Below are 20644 nucleotides of genomic sequence, written 5' to 3'. Positions count from 1 at the left end.
CCAGAGTAAGAGTTAAGGCTTTAACCAGTAGGCCAGAGTAAGAGTTAAGACCTTAACCTTTAGGCCAGAGTACGAGTCTAAGACCTTAGCTATTAGGCCAGAGTAAGAGTTAAGACCTTAATCAGTAGGCCAGAGTAAGAGTTAAGCCCTTAACCATTAGGCCAGAGTACGAGTCTAAGACCTTAGGTATTAGGCCAGAGTAAGAGTTAAGACCTTAGCTATTAGGCCAGAGTACGAGTTAAGACCTTAACCATTAGGCCAGAGTACGAGTCTAAGACCTTAGCTATTCGGCCAGAGTAAGAGTTAAGACCTTAGCTATTAGCCCAGAGTAAGAGTTAAGACCTTAACCAGTAGGCCAGAGTAAGAGTTAAGGCCTTAACCAGTAGGCCAGAGTAAGAGTTAAGACCTTAACCTTTAGGCCAGAGTACGAGTCTAAGACCTTAGCTATTAGGCCAGAGTAAGAGTTAAGACCTTAATCAGTAGGCCAGAGTAAGAGTTAAGCGCTTAACCTTTAGGCCAGAGTACGAGTCTAAGACCTTAGGTATTAGGCCAGAGTAAGAGTTAAGACCTTAGCTATTAGGCCAGAGTAAGAGTTAAGACCTTAACCATTATGCCAGAGTATGAGTCTAATACCTTAGCTATTAGGCCAGAGTAAGAGTTAAGACCTTAACCAGTAGGACAGAGTAAGAGTTCAGACCTTAACCATTAGGCCAGAGTACGAGTCTAAGACCTTAGCTATTAGACCAGAGTAAGAGTTAAGAACTTAGCTATTAGGCCAGAGTAAGAGTTAAGACCTTAGCTATTAGGCCAGTGTAAGAGTTAAGACCTTAGCCATTAGGCCAGAGTACGAGACTAAGACCTTTGCTATTAGGCCAGAGTAAAAGTTAAGACCTTAGCTATTAGGCCAGAGTAAGAGTTAAGACCTTAACCAGTAGGCCAGAGTAAGAGTTAAGACCTTAAGCATTAGGCCAGAGTACGAGTCTAAGACCTTAGCTATTAGGCCAGAGTAAGAGTTAAGCCCTTAGCTATTAGGCCAGAGTAAGAGTTAAGACCTTAGGTATTAGGCCAGAGTAAGAGTTAAGACCTTAACCAATAGGCCAGAGTAAGAGTTAAGACCTTAACCATTAGGCCAGAGTACGGGTCTAAGAGCTTAGCTATTAGGCCAGAGTAAGAGTTAAGACCTTAACCAGTAGGCCAGAGTAAGAGTTAAGACCTTAACCATTAGGCCAGAGTACGAGTCTAAGACCTTAGTTATTAGGCCAGAGTAAGAGTTAAGACCTTAGCTATTAGGCCAGAGTACGAGTCCAAGACCTTAGCTATTAGGCCAGAGTAATAGTTAAGACCTTAACCAATAGGCCAGAGTAAGAGTTAAGACCTTAACCAGTAGGCCAGAGTAAGAGTTAAGACCTTGACCAGTAGGCCAGAGTACGAGTCTAAGACCTTAGCTATTCGGCCAGTGTACGAGTCTAAGACCTTAGCTATTAGGCCAGAGTAAGAGTTAAGACCTTAACCAGTAGGCTAGAGTACGAGTCTAAGACCTTAGCTATTAGGCCAGAGTAGGAGTTTAAGACCTTAGCTATTAGGCCAGAGTAAGAGTTAAGACCTTAACCAGTAGGCTAGAGTACGAGTCTAAGACCTTAGCTATTAGGCCAGAGTACGAGTCTAAGACCTTAACCATTAGGCCAGAGTACGATTCTAAGACCTTAGCTATTAGGCCAGAGTAAGAGTTAAGACCTTAACCATTAGGCCAGAGTACGAGTCTAAGACCTTAGCTATTCGGCCAGAGTAAGAGTTAAGACCTTAGCTATTAGCCCAGAGTAAGAGTTAAGACCTTAACCAGTAGGCCAGAGTAAGAGTTAAGACCTTAACCAGTAGGCCAGAGTAAGAGTTAAGACCTTAACCATTAGGCCAGAGTATGAGTCTAAGACCTTAGCTATTAGGCCAGAGTAAGAGTTAAGACCTTAATCAGTAGGCCAGAGTAAGAGTTAAGCCCTTAACCATTAGGCCAGAGTACGAGTCTAAGACCTTAGGTATTAGGCCAGAGAAAGAGTTAAGACCTTAGCTATTAGGCCAGAGTAAGAGTGAAGACCTTAACCATTAGGCCAGAGTATGAGTCTAAGACCTTAGCTATTAGGCCAGAGTAAGAGTTAAGACCTTAACCAGTAGGCCAGAGTAAGAGTTAAGACCTTAACCATTAGGCCAGAGTACGAGTCTAAGACCTTAGCTATTAGGCCAGAGTAAGAGTTAAGACCTTAACCATTAGGCCAGAGTACAAGTCTAAGACCTTAGCTATTAGGCCAGAGTAAGAGTTAAGACCTTAGCTATTAGGCCAGAGTAAGAGTTAGGACCTTAACCATTAGGCCAGAGTACGAGTCTAACACCTTAGCTATTAGGCCAGGGTAAGAGTTAAGACCTTAACCAGTAGGCCAGAGTAATAGTTAAGACCTTAGCTATTAGGCCAGAGTAAGAGTTAAGACCTTAACCAGTAGGCCAGAGTAAAAGTTAAGACCTTGACCAGTAGGCCAGAGTACGAGTCTAAGACCTTAGCTATTAGGCCAGAGTACGAGTCTAAGACCTTAGCTATTAGGCCAGAGTAAGAGTTAAGACCTTAGCTATTAGGCCAGTGTAAGAGTTAAGACCTTAACCATTAGGCCAGAGTATGAGTCTAAGACCTTAGCTATTCGGCCAGAGTAAGAGTTAAGACCTTAGCTATTAGGCCAGAGTAAGAGTTAAGACCTTAACCAGTAGGCCAGAGTAAGAGTTAAGACCTTAACAAGTAGGCCAGAGTAAGAGTTACGACCTTAACCTGTAGGCCATAGTACGGGTCTAAGACCTTAGCTATTAGGCCAGAGTAAGAGTTAAGACCTTAGCTATTAGGCCAGAGTAAGAGTTAAGACCTTAACCAGTAGGCCAGAGTACGAGTCTAAGACCTTAGCTATTAGGCCAGAGTAAGAGTTAAGACCTTAACCCGTAGGCCATAGTACGAGTCCAAGCCCTTAGCTATTAGGCCAGAGTAAGTGTTAAGACCTTAGCTATTAGGCCAGAGTAAGAGTTAAGAACTTAAACATTAGGCCAGAGTACGAGTTTAAGACCTTAGCTATTAGGCCAGAGTAAGAGTTAAGACCTTAGCTATTAGGCCAGAGTAAGAGTTAAGACCTTAACCTGTAGGCCAGAATACGAGTCTAAGACCATAGCTATTAGGCCAGAGTAAGATTTAAGACCTTACCCATTAAGCCAGAGTACGAGTCTAAGACCTTAGCTATTAGGCCAGAGTAAGAGTTAAGGCCTTAGCTATTAGGCCAGAGTAAGAGTTAAGACCTTAACCATTAGGCCAGAGTACGGGTCTAAGACCTTAGCTATTAGGCCAGAGTAAGAGTTAAGACCTTAACCAGTAGGCCAGAGTAAGAGTTAAGACCTTAACCATTAGGCCAGAGTACGAGTCTAAGACCTTAGTTATTAGGCCAAAGTAAGAGTTAAGACCTTAGCTATTAGGCCAGAGTACGAGTCTAAGACCTTAGCTATTAGGCCAGAGTAAGAGATAAGACCTTAACCAGTAGGCCATAGTAAGAGTTAAGACCTTAACCAGTAGGCCAGAGTAAGAGTTAAGACCTTGACCAGTAGGCCAGAGTATGAGTCTAAGACCTTAGCTATTAGGCCAGTGTACGAGTCTAAGACCTTAGCGATTAGGCCAGAGTAAGAGTTAAGACCTTAACCAGTAGGCCAGAGTACGAGTCTAAGACCTTAGCTATTAGGCCAGTGTACGAGTCTAAGACCTTAGCGATTAGGCCAGAGTAAGAGTTAAGACCTTAACCAGTAGGCTAGAGTACGAGTCTAAGACATTAACTATTAGGCCAGAGTACGAGTCTAAGACCTTAGCTATTAGGCCAGAGTAAGAGTTGAGACCTTAACCAGTAGGCTAGAGTACAAGTCTAAGACCTTAGCTATTAGGCCAGAGTACGAGTCTAAGACCTTAACCATTAGGCCAGAGTACGAGTCTAAGACCTTAGCTATTAGGCCAGAGTAAGAGTTAAGACCTTAACCATTAGGCCAGAGTACGAGTCTAAGACCTTAGCTATTCGGCCAGAGTAAGAGTTAAGACCTTAGCTATTAGCCCAGAGTAAGTGTTAAGACCTTAGCTATTAGGCCAGAGTAAGAGTTAAGACCTTAACCAGTAGGCCAGAGTAAGAGTTAAGACCTTAACCAGTAGGCCAGAGTAAGAGTTAAGACCTTAACCATTAGGCCAGAGTACGAGTCTAAGACCTTAGCTATTAGGCCAGAGTAAGAGTTAAGACCTTAATCAGTAGGCCAGAGTAAGAGTTAAGCCCTTAACCATTAGGCCAGAGTACGAGTCTAAGGCCTTAGCTATTAGGCCAGAGTAAGAGTTAAGACCTTAGCTATTAGGCCAGAGTAAGAGTTAAGACCTTAACCATTAGGCCAGAGTATGAGTCTAAGACCTTAGCTATTAGGCCAGAGTAAGAGTTAAGACCTTAACCAGTAGGCCAGAGTAAGAGTTAAGACCTTAAGCATTAGGCCAGAGTACGAGTCTAAGACCTTAGCTATTAGGCAAGAGTAAGAGTTAAGACCTTAACCAGTAGGCCAGAGTAAGAGTCTAAGACCTTAGCTATTAGACCAGAGTAAGAGTTAAGAACTTAGCTATTAGGCCAGAGTAAAAGTTAAGACCTTAGCTATCAGGCCAGAGTAAGAGATAAGACCTTAAACATTAGGCCAGAGTACAAGTTTAAGACCTTAGCTATTAGGCCTGAGTACAAGTCTAAGACCTTAGCTATTAGGCCAGAATAAGATTTAAGACCTTACCCATTAGGCCAGAGTATGAGTCTAAGACCTTAGCTATTAGGCCAGAGTAAAAGTTAAGACCTTAGCTATTAGGCCAGAGTAAGAGTTAAGACCTTAGTTTTTAGGCCAGAGTAAGAGTTCAGACCTTAACCAATAGGCCAGAGTAAGAGTTAAGACCTTAACCATTAGGCCAGAGTTCGAGTCTAAGACCTTAGCTATTAGGCCAGAGTAAGAGTTATGACCTTAACCGGTAGACCATAGTAAGAGTTAAGACCTCAACCAGTAGGCCAGAGTAAGAGTTAAGACCTTAACCTGTAGGCCATAGTACGAGTCTAAGACCTTAGCTATTAGGCCAGAGTAAGAGTTAAGACCTTAAACATTAGGCCAGAGTACGAGTCTAAGACCTTAGCTATTAGGCCAGAGTGAGAGTTAAGACCATAACCAGTAGGCCAGACTAAGAGTTAAGACCTTAACCAGTAGGCCAGAGTATGAGTCTAAGACCTTAGCTATTAGGCCAGAGTACGAGTCTAAGACCTTTGCTATTAGGCCAGAGTAAGAGTTAAAACCTTAACCAGTAGGCCAGAGTAAGAGTTAAGACCTTAACCATTAGGCTATAGTACAAGTCTAAGACCGTAGCTATTAGGCCAGAGTAAGAGTTAAGACCTTAGCTATTAGGCCAGAGTAAGAGTTAAGACCTTAACCATTAGGCCATAGTACGAGTCTAAGACCTTAGCTATTAGGCCAGAGTAAGAGTTAAGACCTTAGCTATTAGGCCAGAGTAAGATTTAAGACCTTAACCAGTAGGCCAGAGTACGAGTCTAAGACCTTAGCTATTAGGCCAGAGTAAGAGTTAAGACCTTAACCCGTAGGCCATAGTACGAGTCCAAGACCTTAGCTATTAGGCCAGAGTAAGTGTTAAGACCTTAGCTATTAGGCAAGAGTAAGAGTTAAGAACTTAAACATTAGGCCAGAGTACGAGTTTAAGACCTTAGCTATTAGGCCAGAGTAAGAGTTAAGACCTTAGCTATTAGGCCAGAGTAAGAGTTAAGACCTTAACCTGTAGGCCAGAATACGAGTCTAAGACCTTAGCTATTAGGCCAGAGTAAGATTTAAGACCTTACCCATTAGGCCAGAGTACGAGTCTAAGACCTTAGCTATTAGGCCAGAGTAAGAGTTAAGACCTTAGCTATTAGGCCAGAGTAAGAGTTAAGACCTTAGGTATTAGGCCAGAGTAAGAGTTAAGACCTTAACCAATAGGCCAGAGTAAGAGTTAAGACCTTAACCATTAGGCCAGAGTACGGGTCAAAGAGCTTAGCTATTAGGCCAGAGTAAGAGTTAAGACCTTAACCAGTAGGCCAGAGTAAGAGTTAAGACCTTAACCATTAGGCCAGAGTAGGAGTCTAAGACCTTAGTTATTAGGCCAGAGTAAGAGTTAAGACCTTAGCTATTAGGCCAGAGTATGAGTCTAAGACCTTACCTATTAGGCCAGAGTAAGAGTTAAGACCTTAACCAATAGGCCAGAGTAAGCGTTAAGACCTTAACCAGTAGGCCAGAGTAAGAGTTAAGACCTTGACCAGTAGGCCAGAGTACGAGTCTAAGACCTTAGCTATTAGGCCAGTGTACGAGTCTAAGACCTTAGCTATCAGGCCAGAGTAAGAGTTAAGACCGTAACCAGTAGGCTAGAGTACGAGACTAAGACCTTAGCTATTAGGCCAGAGTAAGAGTCTAAGACCTTAGCTATTAGGCCAGAGTAAGAGTTAAGACCTTAACCAGTAGGCTAGAGTACGAGTCTAAGACCTTAGCTATTAGGCCAGAGTACGAGTCTAAGACCTTAACCATTAGGCCAGAGTACGAGTCTAAGACCTTAGCTATTAGGCCAGAGTAAGAGTTAAGACCTTAACCATTAGGCCAGAGTACGAGTCTAAGACCTTAGCTATTCGGCCAGAGTAAGAGTTAAGACCTTAGCTATTAGCCCAGAGTAAGAGTTAAGACCTTAACCAGTAGGCCAGAGTAAGAGTTAAGACCTTAACCAGTAGGCCAGAGTAAGAGTTAAGACCTTAACCTTTAGGCCAGAGTACGAGTCACAGACCTTAGCTATTAGGCCAGAGTAAGAGTTTAGACCTTAATCAGTAGGCCAGAGTAAGAGTTAAGCCCTTAACCATTAGGCCAGAGTACGAGTCTAAGACCTTAGGTATTAGGCCAGAGTAAGAGTTAAGACCTTAGCTATTAGGCCAGAGTAAGAGTTAAGACCTTAACCATTATGCCAGAGTATGAGTCTAAGACCTTAGCTATTAGGCCAGAGTAAGAGTTAAGACCTTAACCAGTAGGCCAGAGTAAGAGTTAAGACCTTAACCATTAGGCCAGAGTACGAGTCTAAGACCTTAGCTATTAGACCAGAGTAAGAGTTAAGAACTTAGCTATTAGGCCAGAGTAAGAGTTAAGACCTTAGTTATTAGGCCAGAGTAAGAGTTAAGACCTTAAACATTAGGCCAGAGTACAAGTTTAAGACCTTAGCTATTAGGCCAGAGTAAGAGTTAAGACCGTAGCTATTAGGCCAGAGTAAGAGTTAAGACCTTAACCTGTAGGCCTGAGTACAAGTCTAAGACCTTAGCTATTAGGCCAGAATAAGATTTAAGACCTTACCCATTAGGCCAGAGTACGAGTCTAAGACCTTAGCTATTAGGCAAGAGTAAAAGTTAAGACCTTAGCTATTAGGCCAGAGTAAGAGTTAAGACCTTAGTTTTTAGGCCAGAGTAAGAGTTCAGACCTTAACCAATAGGCCAGAGTAAGAGTTATTACCTTAATTGGTAGACCATAGTAAGAGTTAAGACCTTAACCAGTAGGCCAGAGTAAGAGTTAAGACCTTAACCTGTAGGCCATAGTACGAGTCTAAGACCTTAGCTATTAGGCCAGAGTAAGAGTTAAGACCTTAACCATTAGGCCAGAGTACGAGTCTAAGACCTTAGCTATTAGGCAAGAGTAAGAGTTAAGACCATAACCAGTAGGCCAGACTAAGAGTTAAGACCTTAACCAGTAGGCCAGAGTATGAGTCTAAGACCTTAGCTATTAGGCCAGAGTACGAGTCTAAGACCTTAGCTATTAGGCCAGAGTAAGAGTTAAGACCTTAGCTATTAGGCCAGAATAAGAGTTAAGACCTTAATCAGTAGGCCAGAGTAAAAGTTAAGACCTTGACCAGTAGGCCAGAGTACGAGTCTAAGACCTTAGCTATTAGGCCAGAGTAAGAGTTAAGACCTTAGCTATTAGGCCAGTGTAAGAGTTAAGACCTTAACCATTCGGCCAGAGTACGAGTCTAAGACCTTAGCTATTCGGCCAGAGTAAGAGTTAAGACCTTAGCTATTAGGCCAGAGTAAGAGTTAATACCTTAGCTTTTAGGCCAGAGTAAGAGTTAAGACCTTAACCAGTAGGCCAGAGTAAGAGTTAAGACCTTAACAAGTAGGCCAGAGTAAGAGTTATGACCTTAACCTGTAGGCCATAGTACGGGTCTAAGACCTTAGCTATTAGGCCAGAGTAAGAGTTAAGACCTTAGCTATTAGGCCAGAGTAAGAGTTAAGACCTTAACCAGTAGGCCAGAGTACGAGTCTAAGACCTTAGCTATTAGGCCAGAGTAAGAGTTAAGACCTTAACCCGTAGGCCATAGTACGAGTCCAAGACCTTAGCTATTAGGCCAGAGTAAGAGTTAAGACCTTAGCTATTAGGCCAGAGTAAGAGTTAAGACCTTAACCTGTAGGCCAGAATACGAGTCTAAGACCTTAGCTATTAGGCCAGAGTAAGATTTAAGACCTTACCCATTAAGCCAGAGTACGAGTCTAAGACCTTAGCTATTAGACCATAGTAAGAGTTAAGACCTTAGCTATTAGGCTAGAGTAAGAGTTAAGACCTTAACCATTAGGCCAGAGTACGGGTCTAAGACCTTAGCTATTAGGCCAGAGTAAGAGTTAAGACCTTAACCAGTAGGCCAGAGTAAGAGTTAAGACCTTAACCATTAGGCCAGAGTACGAGTCTAAGACCTTAGTTATTAGGCCAGAGTAAGAGTTAAGACCTTAGCTATTAGGCCAGAGTACGAGTCTAAGACCTTAGCTATTAGGCCAGAGTAAGAGTTAAGACCTTAACCAGTAGGCCATAGTAAGAGTTAAGACCTTAACCAGTAGGCCAGAGTAAGAGTTAAGACCTTGACCACTAGGCCAGAGTACGAGTCTAAGACCTTAGCTATTAGGCCAGTGTAAGAGTCTAAGACCTTAGCGATTAGGCCAGAGTAAGAGTTAAGACCTTAACCAGTAGGCTAGAGTACGAGTCTAAGACCTTAACTATTAGGCCAGAGTACGAGTCTAAGACCTTAGCTATTAGGCCAGAGTAAGAGTTAAGACCTTAACCAGTAGGCTAGAGTACGAGTCTTAAGACCTTAGCTATTAGGCCAGAGTACGAGTCTAAGACCTTAACCATTAGGCCAGAGTACGAGTCTAAGACCTTAGCTATTAGGCCAGAGTAAGAGTTAAGACCTTAACCATTAGGCCAGAGTACGAGCCTAAGACCTTAGCTATTCGGCCAGAGTAAGAGTTAAGACCTTAGCTATTAGCCCAGAGTAAGTGTTAAGACCTTAGCTATTAGGCCAGAGTAAGAGTTATGACCTTAACCAGTAGGCCAAAGTAAGAGTTAAGACCTTAACCAGTAGGCCAGAGTAAGAGTTAAGACCTTAACCATTAGGCCAGAGTACGAGTCTAAGACCTTAGCTATTAGGCCAGAGTAAGAGTTAAGACCTTAATCAGTAGGCCAGAGTACGAGTTAAGCCCTTAACCATTAGGCCAGAGTACGAGTCTAAGACCTTAGGTATTAGGCCAGAGTAAGAGTTAAGACCTTAGCTATTAGGCCAGAGTAAGAGTTAAGACCTTAACCATTATGCCAGAGTATGAGTCTAAGACCTTAGCTATTAGGCCAGAGTAAGAGTTAAGACCTTAACCAGTAGGCCAGAGTAAGAGTTCAGACCTTAACCATTAGGCCAGAGTACGAGTCTAAGACCTTAGCTATTAGACCAGAGTAAGAGTTAAGAACTTAGCTATTAGGCCAGAGTAAGAGTTAAGACCTTAGCTATTAGGCCAGTGTAAGAGTTAAGACCTTAGCCATTAGGCCAGAGTACGAGACTAAGACCTTTGCTATTAGGCCAGAGTAAAAGTTAAGACCTTAGCTATTAGGCCAGAGTAAGAGTTAAGACCTTAACCAGTAGGCCAGAGTAAGAGTTAAGACCTTAAGCATTAGGCCAGAGTACGAGTCTAAGACCTTAGCTATTAGGCCAGAGTAAGAGTTAAGACCTTAACCAGTAGGCCAGAGTAAGAGTTAAGACCTTAACCATTAGGCCAGAGTACGAGTCTAAGACCTTAGCTATTAGACCAGAGTAAGAGTTAAGAACTTAGCTATTAGGCCAGAGTAAAAGTTAAGACCTTAGCTATCAGGCCAGAGTAAGAGATAAGACCTTAAACATTAGGCCAGAGTACAAGTTTAAGACCTTAGCTATTAGGCCAGAGTAAGAGTTAAGACCTTAGCTATTAGGCCAGAGTAAGAGTTAAGACCTTAACCTGTAGGCCTGAGTACAAGTCTAAGACCTTAGCTATTAGGCCAGAATAAGATTTAAGACCTTACCCATTAGGCCAGAGTATGAGTCTAAGACCTTAGCTATTAGGCCAGAGTAAAAGTTAAGACCTTAGCTATTAGGCCAGAGTAAGAGTTAAGACCTTAGTTTTTAGGCCAGAGTAAGAGTTCAGACCTTAACCAATAGGCCAGAGTAAGAGTTAAGACCTTAACCATTAGGCCAGAGTTCGAGTCTAAGACCTTAGCTATTAGGCCAGAGTAAGAGTTATGACCTTAACCGGTAGACCATAGTAAGAGTTAAGACCTCAACCAGTAGGCCAGAGTAAGAGTTAAGACCTTAACCTGTAGGCCATAGTACGAGTCTAAGACCTTAGCTATTAGGCCAGAGTAAGAGTTAAGACCTTAAACATTAGGCCAGAGTACGAGTCTAAGACCTTAGCTATTAGGCCAGAGTGAGAGTTAAGACCATAACCAGTAGGCCAGACTAAGAGTTAAGACCTTAACCAGTAGGCCAGAGTATGAGTCTAAGACCTTAGCTATTAGGCCAGAGTACGAGTCTAAGACCTTTGCTATTAGGCCAGAGTAAGAGTTAAAACCTTAACCAGTAGGCCAGAGTAAGAGTTAAGACCTTAACCATTAGGCTATAGTACAAGTCTAAGACCGTAGCTATTAGGCCAGAGTAAGAGTTAAGACCTTAGCTATTAGGCCAGAGTAAGAGTTAAGACCTTAACCATTAGGCCATAGTACGAGTCTAAGACCTTAGCTATTAGGCCAGAGTAAGAGTTAAGACCTTAGCTATTAGGCCAGAGTAAGATTTAAGACCTTAACCAGTAGGCCAGAGTACGAGTCTAAGACCTTAGCTATTAGGCCAGAGTAAGAGTTAAGACCTTAACCCGTAGGCCATAGTACGAGTCCAAGACCTTAGCTATTAGGCCAGAGTAAGTGTTAAGACCTTAGCTATTAGGCAAGAGTAAGAGTTAAGAACTTAAACATTAGGCCAGAGTACGAGTTTAAGACCTTAGCTATTAGGCCAGAGTAAGAGTTAAGACCTTAGCTATTAGGCCAGAGTAAGAGTTAAGACCTTAACCTGTAGGCCAGAATACGAGTCTAAGACCTTAGCTATTAGGCCAGAGTAAGATTTAAGACCTTACCCATTAGGCCAGAGTACGAGTCTAAGACCTTAGCTATTAGGCCAGAGTAAGAGTTAAGACCTTAGCTATTAGGCCAGAGTAAGAGTTAAGACCTTAGGTATTAGGCCAGAGTAAGAGTTAAGACCTTAACCAATAGGCCAGAGTAAGAGTTAAGACCTTAACCATTAGGCCAGAGTACGGGTCAAAGAGCTTAGCTATTAGGCCAGAGTAAGAGTTAAGACCTTAACCAGTAGGCCAGAGTAAGAGTTAAGACCTTAACCATTAGGCCAGAGTAGGAGTCTAAGACCTTAGTTATTAGGCCAGAGTAAGAGTTAAGACCTTAGCTATTAGGCCAGAGTACGAGTCTAAGACCTTACCTATTAGGCCAGAGTAAGAGTTAAGACCTTAACCAATAGGCCAGAGTAAGCGTTAAGACCTTAACCAGTAGGCCAGAGTAAGAGTTAAGACCTTGACCAGTAGGCCAGAGTACGAGTCTAAGACCTTAGCTATTAGGCCAGTGTACGAGTCTAAGACCTTAGCTATCAGGCCAGAGTAGGAGTTAAGACCGTAACCAGTAGGCTAGAGTACGAGACTAAGACCTTAGCTATTAGGCCAGAGTAGGAGTCTAAGACCTTAGCTATTAGGCCAGAGTAAGAGTTAAGACCTTAACCAGTAGGCTAGAGTACGAGTCTAAGACCTTAGCTATTAGGCCAGAGTACGAGTCTAAGACCTTAACCATTAGGCCAGAGTACGAGTCTAAGACCTTAGCTATTAGGCCAGAGTAAGAGTTAAGACCTTAACCATTAGGCCAGAGTACGAGTCTAAGACCTTAGCTATTCAGCCAGAGTAAGAGTTAAGACCTTAGCTATTAGCCCAGAGTAAGAGTTAAGACCTTAACCAGTAGGCCAGAGTAAGAGTTAAGACCTTAACCAGTAGGCCAGAGTAAGAATTAAGACCTTAACCTTTAGGCCAGAGTACGAGTCACAGACCTTAGCTATTAGGCCAGAGTAAGAGTTAAGACCTTAATCAGTAGGCCAGAGTAAGAGTTAAGCCCTTAACCATTAGGCCAGAGTACGAGTCTAAGACCTTAGGTATTAGGCCAGAGTAAGAGTTAAGACCTTAGCTATTAGGCCAGAGTAAGAGTTAAGACCTTAACCATTATGACAGAGTATGAGTCTAAGACCTTAGCTATTAGGCCAGAGTAAGAGTTAAGACCTTAACCAGTAGGCCAGAGTAAGAGTTAAGACCTTAACCATTAGGCCAGAGTACGAGTCTAAGACCTTAGCTATTAGACCAGAGTAAGAGTTAAGAACTTAGCTATTAGGCCAGAGTAAGAGTTAAGACCTTAGTTATTAGGCCAGAGTAAGAGTTAAGACCTTAAACATTAGGCCAGAGTACAAGTTTAAGACCTTAGCTATTAGGCCAGAGTAAGAGTTAAGACCGTAGCTATTAGGCCAGAGTAAGAGTTAAGACCTTAACCTGTAGGCCTGAGTACGAGTCTAAGACCTTAGCTATTAGGCAAGAGTAAAAGTTAAGACCTTAGCTATTAGGCCAGAGTAAGAGTTAAGACCTTAGTTTTTAGGCCAGAGTAAGAGTTCAGACCTTAACCAATAGGCCAGAGTAAGAGTTATTACCTTAATTGGTAGACCATAGTAAGAGTTAAGACCTTAACCAGTAGGCCAGAGTAAGAGTTAAGACCTTAACCTGTAGGCCATAGTACGAGTCTAAGACCTTAGCTATTAGGCCAGAGTAAGAGTTAAGACCTTAACCATTAGGCCAGAGTACGAGTCTAAGACCTTAGCTATTAGGCAAGAGTAAGAGTTAAGACCATAACCAGTAGGCCAGACTAAGAGTTAAGACCTTAACCAGTAGGCCAGAGTATGAGTCTAAGACCTTAGCTATTAGGCCAGAGTACGAGTCTAAGACCTTAGCTATTAGGCCAGAGTAAGAGTTAAGACCTTCGCTATTAGGCCAGAGTAAGAGTTAAGACCTTAACCAGTAGGCCAGAGTAAAAGTTAAGACCTTGACCAGTAGGCCAGAGTACGAGTCTAAGACCTTAGCTATTAGGCCAGAGTAAGAGTTAAGACCTTAGCTATTAGGCCAGTGTAAGAGTTAAGACCTTAACCATTCGGCCAGAGTACGAGTCTAAGACCTTAGCTATTCGGCCAGAGTAAGAGTTAAGACCTTAGCTATTAGGCCAGAGTAAGAGTTAATACCTTAGCTTTTAGGCCAGAGTAAGAGTTAAGACCTTAACCAGTAGGCCAGAGTAAGAGTTAAGACCTTAACAAGTAGGCCAGAGTAAGAGTTACGACCTTAACCTGTAGGCCATAGTACGGGTCTAAGACCTTAGCTATTAGGCCAGAGTAAGAGTTAAGACCTTAGCTATTAGGCCAGAGTAAGAGTTAAGACCTTAACCAGTAGGCCAGAGTACGAGTCTAAGACCTTAGCTATTAGGCCAGAGTAAGAGTTAAGACCTTAACCCTTAGGCCATAGTACGAGTCCAAGACCTTAGCTATTAGGCCAGAGTAAGAGTTAAGACCTTAGCTATTAGGCCAGAGTAAGAGTTAAGACCTTAACCTGTAGGCCAGAATACGAGTCTAAGACCTTAGCTATTAGGCCAGAGTAAGATTTAAGACCTTACCCATTAAGCCAGAGTACGAGTCTAAGACCTTAGCTATTAGACCATAGTAAGAGTTAAGACCTTAGCTATTAGGCTAGAGTAAGAGTTAAGACCTTAACCATTAGGCCAGAGTACGGGTCTAAGACCTTAGCTATTAGGCCAGAGTAAGAGTTAAGACCTTAACCAGTAGGCCAGAGTAAGAGTTAAGACCTTAACCATTAGGCCAGAGTACGAGTCTAAGACCTTAGTTATTAGGCCAGAGTAAGAGTTAAGACCTTAGCTATTAGGCCAGAGTACGAGTCTAAGACCTTAGCTATTAGGCCAGAGTAAGAGTTAAGACCTTAACCAGTAGGCCATAGTAAGAGTTAAGACCTTAACCAGTAGGCCAGAGTAAGAGTTAAGACCTTGACCACTAGGCCAGAGTACGAGTCTAAGACCTTAGCTATTAGGCCAGTGTAAGAGTCTAAGACCTTAGCGATTAGGCCAGAGTAAGAGTTAAGACCTTAACCAGTAGGCTAGAGTACGAGTCTAAGACCTTAACTATTAGGCCAGAGTACGAGTCTAAGACCTTAGCTATTAGGCCAGAGTAAGAGTTAAGACCTTAACCAGTAGGCTAGAGTACGAGTCTTAAGACCTTAGCTATTAGGCCAGAGTACGAGTCTAAGACCTTAACCATTAGGCCAGAGTACGAGTCTAAGACCTTAGCTATTAGGCCAGAGTAAGAGTTAAGACCTTAACCATTAGGCCAGAGTACGAGCCTAAGACCTTAGCTATTCGGCCAGAGTAAGAGTTAAGACCTTAGCTATTAGCCCAGAGTAAGTGTTAAGACCTTAGCTATTAGGCCAGAGTAAGAGTTAAGACCTTAACCAGTAGGCCAAAGTAAGAGTTAAGACCTTAACCAGTAGGCCAGAGTAAGAGTTAAGACCTTAACCATTAGGCCAGAGTACGAGTCTAAGACCTTAGCTATTAGGCCAGAGTAAGAGTTAAGACCTTAATCAGTAGGCCAGAGTAAGAGTTAAGCCCTTAACCATTAGGCCAGAGTACGAGTCTAAGACCTTAGGTATTAGGCCAGAGTAAGAGTTAAGACCTTAGCTATTAGGCCAGAGTAAGAGTTAAGACCTTAACCATTATGCCAGAGTATGAGTCTAAGACCTTAGCTATTAGGCCAGAGTAAGAGTTAAGACCTTAACCAGTAGGCCAGAGTAAGAGTTCAGACCTTAACCATTAGGCCAGAGTACGAGTCTAAGACCTTAGCTATTAGACCAGAGTAAGAGTTAAGAACTTAGCTATTAGGCCAGAGTAAGAGTTAAGACCTTAGCTATTAGGCCAGTGTAAGAGTTAAGACCTTAGCCATTAGGCCAGAGTACGAGACTAAGACCTTTGCTATTAGGCCAGAGTAAAAGTTAAGACCTTAGCTATTAGGCCAGAGTAAGAGTTAAGACCTTAACCAGTAGGCCAGAGTAAGAGTTAAGACCTTAAGCATTAGGCCAGAGTACGAGTCTAAGACCTTAGCTATTAGGCCAGAGTAAGAGTTAAGCCCTTAGCTATTAGGCCAGAGTAAGAGTTAAGACCTTAGGTATTAGGCCAGAGTAAGAGTTAAGACCTTAACCAATAGGCCAGAGTAAGAGTTAAGACCTTAACCATTAGGCCAGAGTACGGGTCTAAGAGCTTAGCTATTAGGCCAGAGTAAGAGTTGAGACCTTAACCAGTAGGCCAGAGTAAGAGTTAAGACCTTAACCATTAGGCCAGAGTACGAGTCTAAGACCTTAGTTATTAGGCCAGAGTAAGAGTTAAGACCTTAGCTATTAGGCCAGAGTACGAGTCTAAGACCTTAGCTATTAGGCCAGAGTAATAGTTAAGACCTTAACCAATAGGCCAGAGTAAGAGTTAAGACCTTAACCAGTAGGCCAGAGTAAGAGTTAAGACCTTGACCAGTAGGCCAGAGTACGAGTCTAAGACCTTAGCTATTCGGCCAGTGTACGAGTCTAAGACCTTAGCTATTAGGCCAGAGTAAGAGTTAAGACCTTAACCAGTAGGCTAGAGTACGAGTCTAAGACCTTAGCTATTAGGCCAGAGTAGGAGTCTAAGACCTTAGCTATTAGGCCAGAGTAAGAGTTAAGACCTTAACCAGTAGGCTAGAGTACGAGTCTAAGACCTTAGCTATTAGGCCAGAGTACGAGTCTAAGACCTTAACCATTAGGCCAGAGTACGATTCTAAGACCTTAGCTATTAGGCCAGAGTAAGAGTTAAGACCTTAAACATTAGGCCAGAGTACGAGTCTAAGACCTTAGCTTTTCGGCCAGAGTAAGAGTTAAGACCTTAGCTATTAGCCCAGAGTAAGAGTTAAGACCTTAACCAGTAGGCCAGAGTAAGAGTTAAGGCCTTAACCAGTAGGCCAGAGTAAGAGTTAAGACCTTAACCATTAGGCCAGAGTATGAGTCTAAGACCTTAGCTATTAGGCCAGAGTAAGAGTTAAGACCTTAATCAGTAGGCCAGAGTAAGAGTTAAGCCCTTAACCATTAGGCCATAGTACGAGTCTAAGACCTTAGGTATTAGGCCAGAGTAAGAGTTAAGACCTTAGCTATTAGGCCAGAGTAAGAGTGAAGACCTTAACCATTAGGCCAGAGTATGAGTCTAAGATCTTTGCTATTAGGCCAGAGTAAGATTTAAGACCTTAGCTATTAGGCCAGAGTAAGAGTTAAGACCTTAACCAGTAGGCCAGAGTAAGAGTTAAGACCTTAACCATTAGGCCAGAGTACAAGTCTAAGACCTTAGCTATTAGGCCAGAGTAAGAGTTAAGACCTTAGCTATTAGGCCAGAGTAAGAGTTAGGACCTTAACCATTAGGCCAGAGTACGAGTCTAACACCTTAGCTATTAGGCCAGGGTAAGAGTTAAGACCTTAACCAGTAGGCCAGAGTAATAGTTAAGACCTTAGCTATTAGGCCAGAGTAAGAGTTAAGACCTTAACCAGTAGGCCAGAGTAAAAGTTAAGACCTTGACCAGTAGGCCAGAGTACGAGTCTAAGACCTTAGCTATTAGGCCAGAGTACGAGTCTAAGACCTTAGCTATTAGGCCATAGTACGAGTCTAAGACCTTAGCTATTAGGCCAGAGTAAGAGTTAAGACCTTAACCATTAGGCCAGAGTACGAGTCTAAGACCTTAGCTATTCGGCCAGAGTAAGAGTTAAGACCATAACCAGTAGGCCAGACTAAGAGTTAAGACCTTAACCAGTAGGCCAGAGTATGAGTCTAAGACCTTAGCTATTAGGCCAGAGTACGAGTCTAAGACCTTAGCTATTAGGCCAGAGTAAGAGTTAAGACCTTAGCTATTAGGCCAGAGTAAGAGATAAGACCTTAACCAGTAGGCCAGAGTAAAAGTTAAGACCTTGACCAGTAGGCCAGAGTACGAGTCTAAGACCTTAGCTATTAGGCCAGAGTACGAGTCTAAGACCTTAGCTATTAGGCCAGAGTAAGAGTTAAGACCTTAGCTATTAGGCCTGTGTAAGAGTTAAGACCTTAACCATTAGGCCAGAGTACGAGTCTAAGACCTTAGCTATTCGGCCAGAGTAAGAGTTAAGACCTTAGCTATTAGGCCAGAGTAAGAGTTAATACCTTAGCTTTTAGGCCAGAGTAAGAGTTAGGACCTTAACCAGTAGGCCAGAGTAAGAGTTAAGACCTTAACAAGTAGGCCAGAGTAAGAGTTACGACCTTAACCTGTAGGCCATAGTACGGGTCTAAGACCTTAGCTATTGGGCCAGAGTAAGAGTTAAGACCTTAGCTATTAGACCAGAGTAAGAGTTAAGACCTTAACCAGTAGGCCAGAGTACGAGTCTAAGACCTTAGCTATTAGGCCAGAGTAAGAGTTAAGACCTTAACCCGTAGGCCATAGTACGAGTCCAAGACCTTAGCTATTAGGCCAGAGTAAGAGTTAAGACCTTAGCTATTAGGCCAGAGTAAGAGTTAAGACCTTAACCTGTAGGCCAGAATACGAGTCTAAGACCTTAGCTATTAGGCCAGAGTAAGATTTAAGACCTTACCCATTAAGCCAGAATACGAGTCTAAGACCTTAGCTATTAGACCAGAGTAAGAGTTAAGACCTTAGCTATTAGGCCATAGTACGAGTCTAAGACCTTAGCTATTAGGCCAGAGTAAGAGTTAAGACCTTAACCATTAGGCCAGAGTACGAGTCTAAGACCTTAGCTATTCGGCCAGAGTAAGAGTTAAGACCATAACCAGTAGGCCAGACTAAGAGTTAAGACCTTAACCAGTAGGCCAGAGTATGAGTCTAAGACCTTAGCTATTAGGCCAGAGTACGAGTCTAAGACCTTAGCTATTAGGCCAGAGTAAGAGTTAAGACCTTAGCTATTAGGCCAGAGTAAGAGTTAAGACCTTAACCAGTAGGCCAGAGTAAGAGTTAAGACCTTAACCATTAGGCCAGAGTACGGGTCTAAGACCTTAGCTATTAGGCCAGAGTAAGAGTTAAGACCTTAACCAGTAGGCCAGAGTAAGAGTTAAGACCTTAACCATTAGGCCAGAGTACGGGTCTAAGACCTTAGTTATTAGGCCAGAGTAAGAGTTAAGACCTTAGCTATTAGGCCAGAGTACGAGTCTAACACCTTAGCTATTAGGCCAGAGTAAGAGTTAAGACCTTAACCAGTAGGCCATAGTAAGAGTTAAGACCTTAACCAGTAGGCCAGAGTAAGAGTTAAGACCTTGACCACTAGGCCAGAGTACGAGTCTAAGACCTTAGCTATTAGGCCAGTGTAAGAGTCTAAGACCTTAGCGATTAGGCCAGAGTAGGAGTTAAGAACTTAACCAGTAGGCTAGAGTACGAGTCTAAGACCTTAACTATTAGGCCAGAGTACGAGTCTAAGACCTTAGCTTTTAGGCCAGAGTAAGAGTTAAGACCTTAACCAGTAGGCTAGAGTACGAGTCTTAAGACCTTAGCTATTAGGCCAGAGTACGAGTCTAAGACCTTAACCATTAGGCCAGAGTACGAGTCTAAGACCTTAGCTATTAGGCCAGAGTAAGAGTTAAGACCTTAACCATTAGGCCAGAGTACGAGCCTAAGACCTTAGCTATTCGGCCAGAGTAAGAGTTAAGACCTTAGCTATTAGCCCAGAGTAAGTGTTAAGACCTTAGCTATTAGGCCAGAGTAAGAGTTAAGACCTTAACCAGTAGGCCAAAGTAAGAGTTAAGACCTTAACCAGTAGGCCAGAGTAAGAGTTAAGACCTTAACCATTAGGCCAGAGTACAAGTCTAAGACCTTAGCTATTAGGCCAGAGTAAGAGTTAAGACCTTAATCAGTAGGCCAGAGTAAGAGTTAAGCCCTTAACCATTAGGCCAGAGTACGAGTCTAAGACCTTAGGTATTAGGCCAGAGTAAGAGTTAGGACCTTAGCTATTAGGCCAGAGTAAGAGTTAAGACCTTAACCATTATGCCAGAGTATGAGTCTAAGACCTTAGCTATTAGGCCAGAGTAAGAGTTAAGACCTTAACCAGTAGGCCAGAGTAAGAGTTCAGACCTTAACCATTAGGCCAGAGTACGAGTCTAAGACCTTAGCTATTAGACCAGAGTAAGAGTTAAGAACTTAGCTATTAGGCCAGAGTAAGAGTTAAGACCTTAGCTATTAGGCCAGTGTAAGAGTTAAGACCTTAGTCATTAGGCCAGAGTACGAGACTAAGACCATTGCTATTAGGCCAGAGTAAAAGTTAAGAACTTAGCTATTAGGCCAGAGTAAGAGTTAAGACCTTAACCAGTAGGCCAGAGTAAGAGTTAAGACCTTAAGCATTAGGCCAGAGTACGAGTCTAAGACCTTAGCTATTATGCCAGAGTAAGAGTTAAGCCTTTAGCTATTAGGCCAGAGTAAGAGTTAAGACCTTAGGTATTAGGCCAGAGTAAGAGTTAAGACCTTAACCAATAGGCCAGAGTAAGAGTTAAGACCTTAACCATTAGGCCAGAGTACGGGTCTAAGAGCTTAGCTATTAGGCCAGAGTAAGAGTTAAGACCTTAACCAGTAGGCCAGAGTAAGAGTTAAGACCTTAACCATTAGGCCAGAGTACGAGTCTAAGACCTTAGTTATTAGGCCAGAGTAAGAGTTAAGACCTTAGCTATTAGGCCAGAGTACGAGTCTAAGACCTTAGCTATTAGGCCAGAGTAATAGTTAAGACCTTAACCAATAGGCCAGAGTAAGAGTTAAGACCTTAACCAGTAGGCCAGAGTAAGAGTTAAGACCTTGACCAGTAGGCCAGAGTACGAGTCTAAGACCTTAGCTATTCGGCCAGTGTACGAGTCTAAGACCTTAGCTATTAGGCCAGAGTAAGAGTTAAGACCTTAACCAGTAGGCTAGAGTACGAGTCTAAGACCTTAGCTATTAGGCCAGAGTAGGAGTCTAAGACCTTAGCTATTAGGCCAGAGTAAGAGTTAAGACCTTAACCAGTAGGCTAGAGTACGAGTCTAAGACCTTAGCTATTAGGCCAGAGTACGAGTCTAAGACCTT

The sequence above is a fragment of the Triturus cristatus genome, chromosome 6 (assembly GCF_964204655.1).
Source record: "Triturus cristatus chromosome 6, aTriCri1.1, whole genome shotgun sequence".
In the NCBI taxonomy this organism is placed as follows: domain Eukaryota; kingdom Metazoa; phylum Chordata; class Amphibia; order Caudata; family Salamandridae; genus Triturus; species Triturus cristatus.
This window is presented reverse-complemented; position numbering follows the sequence as displayed.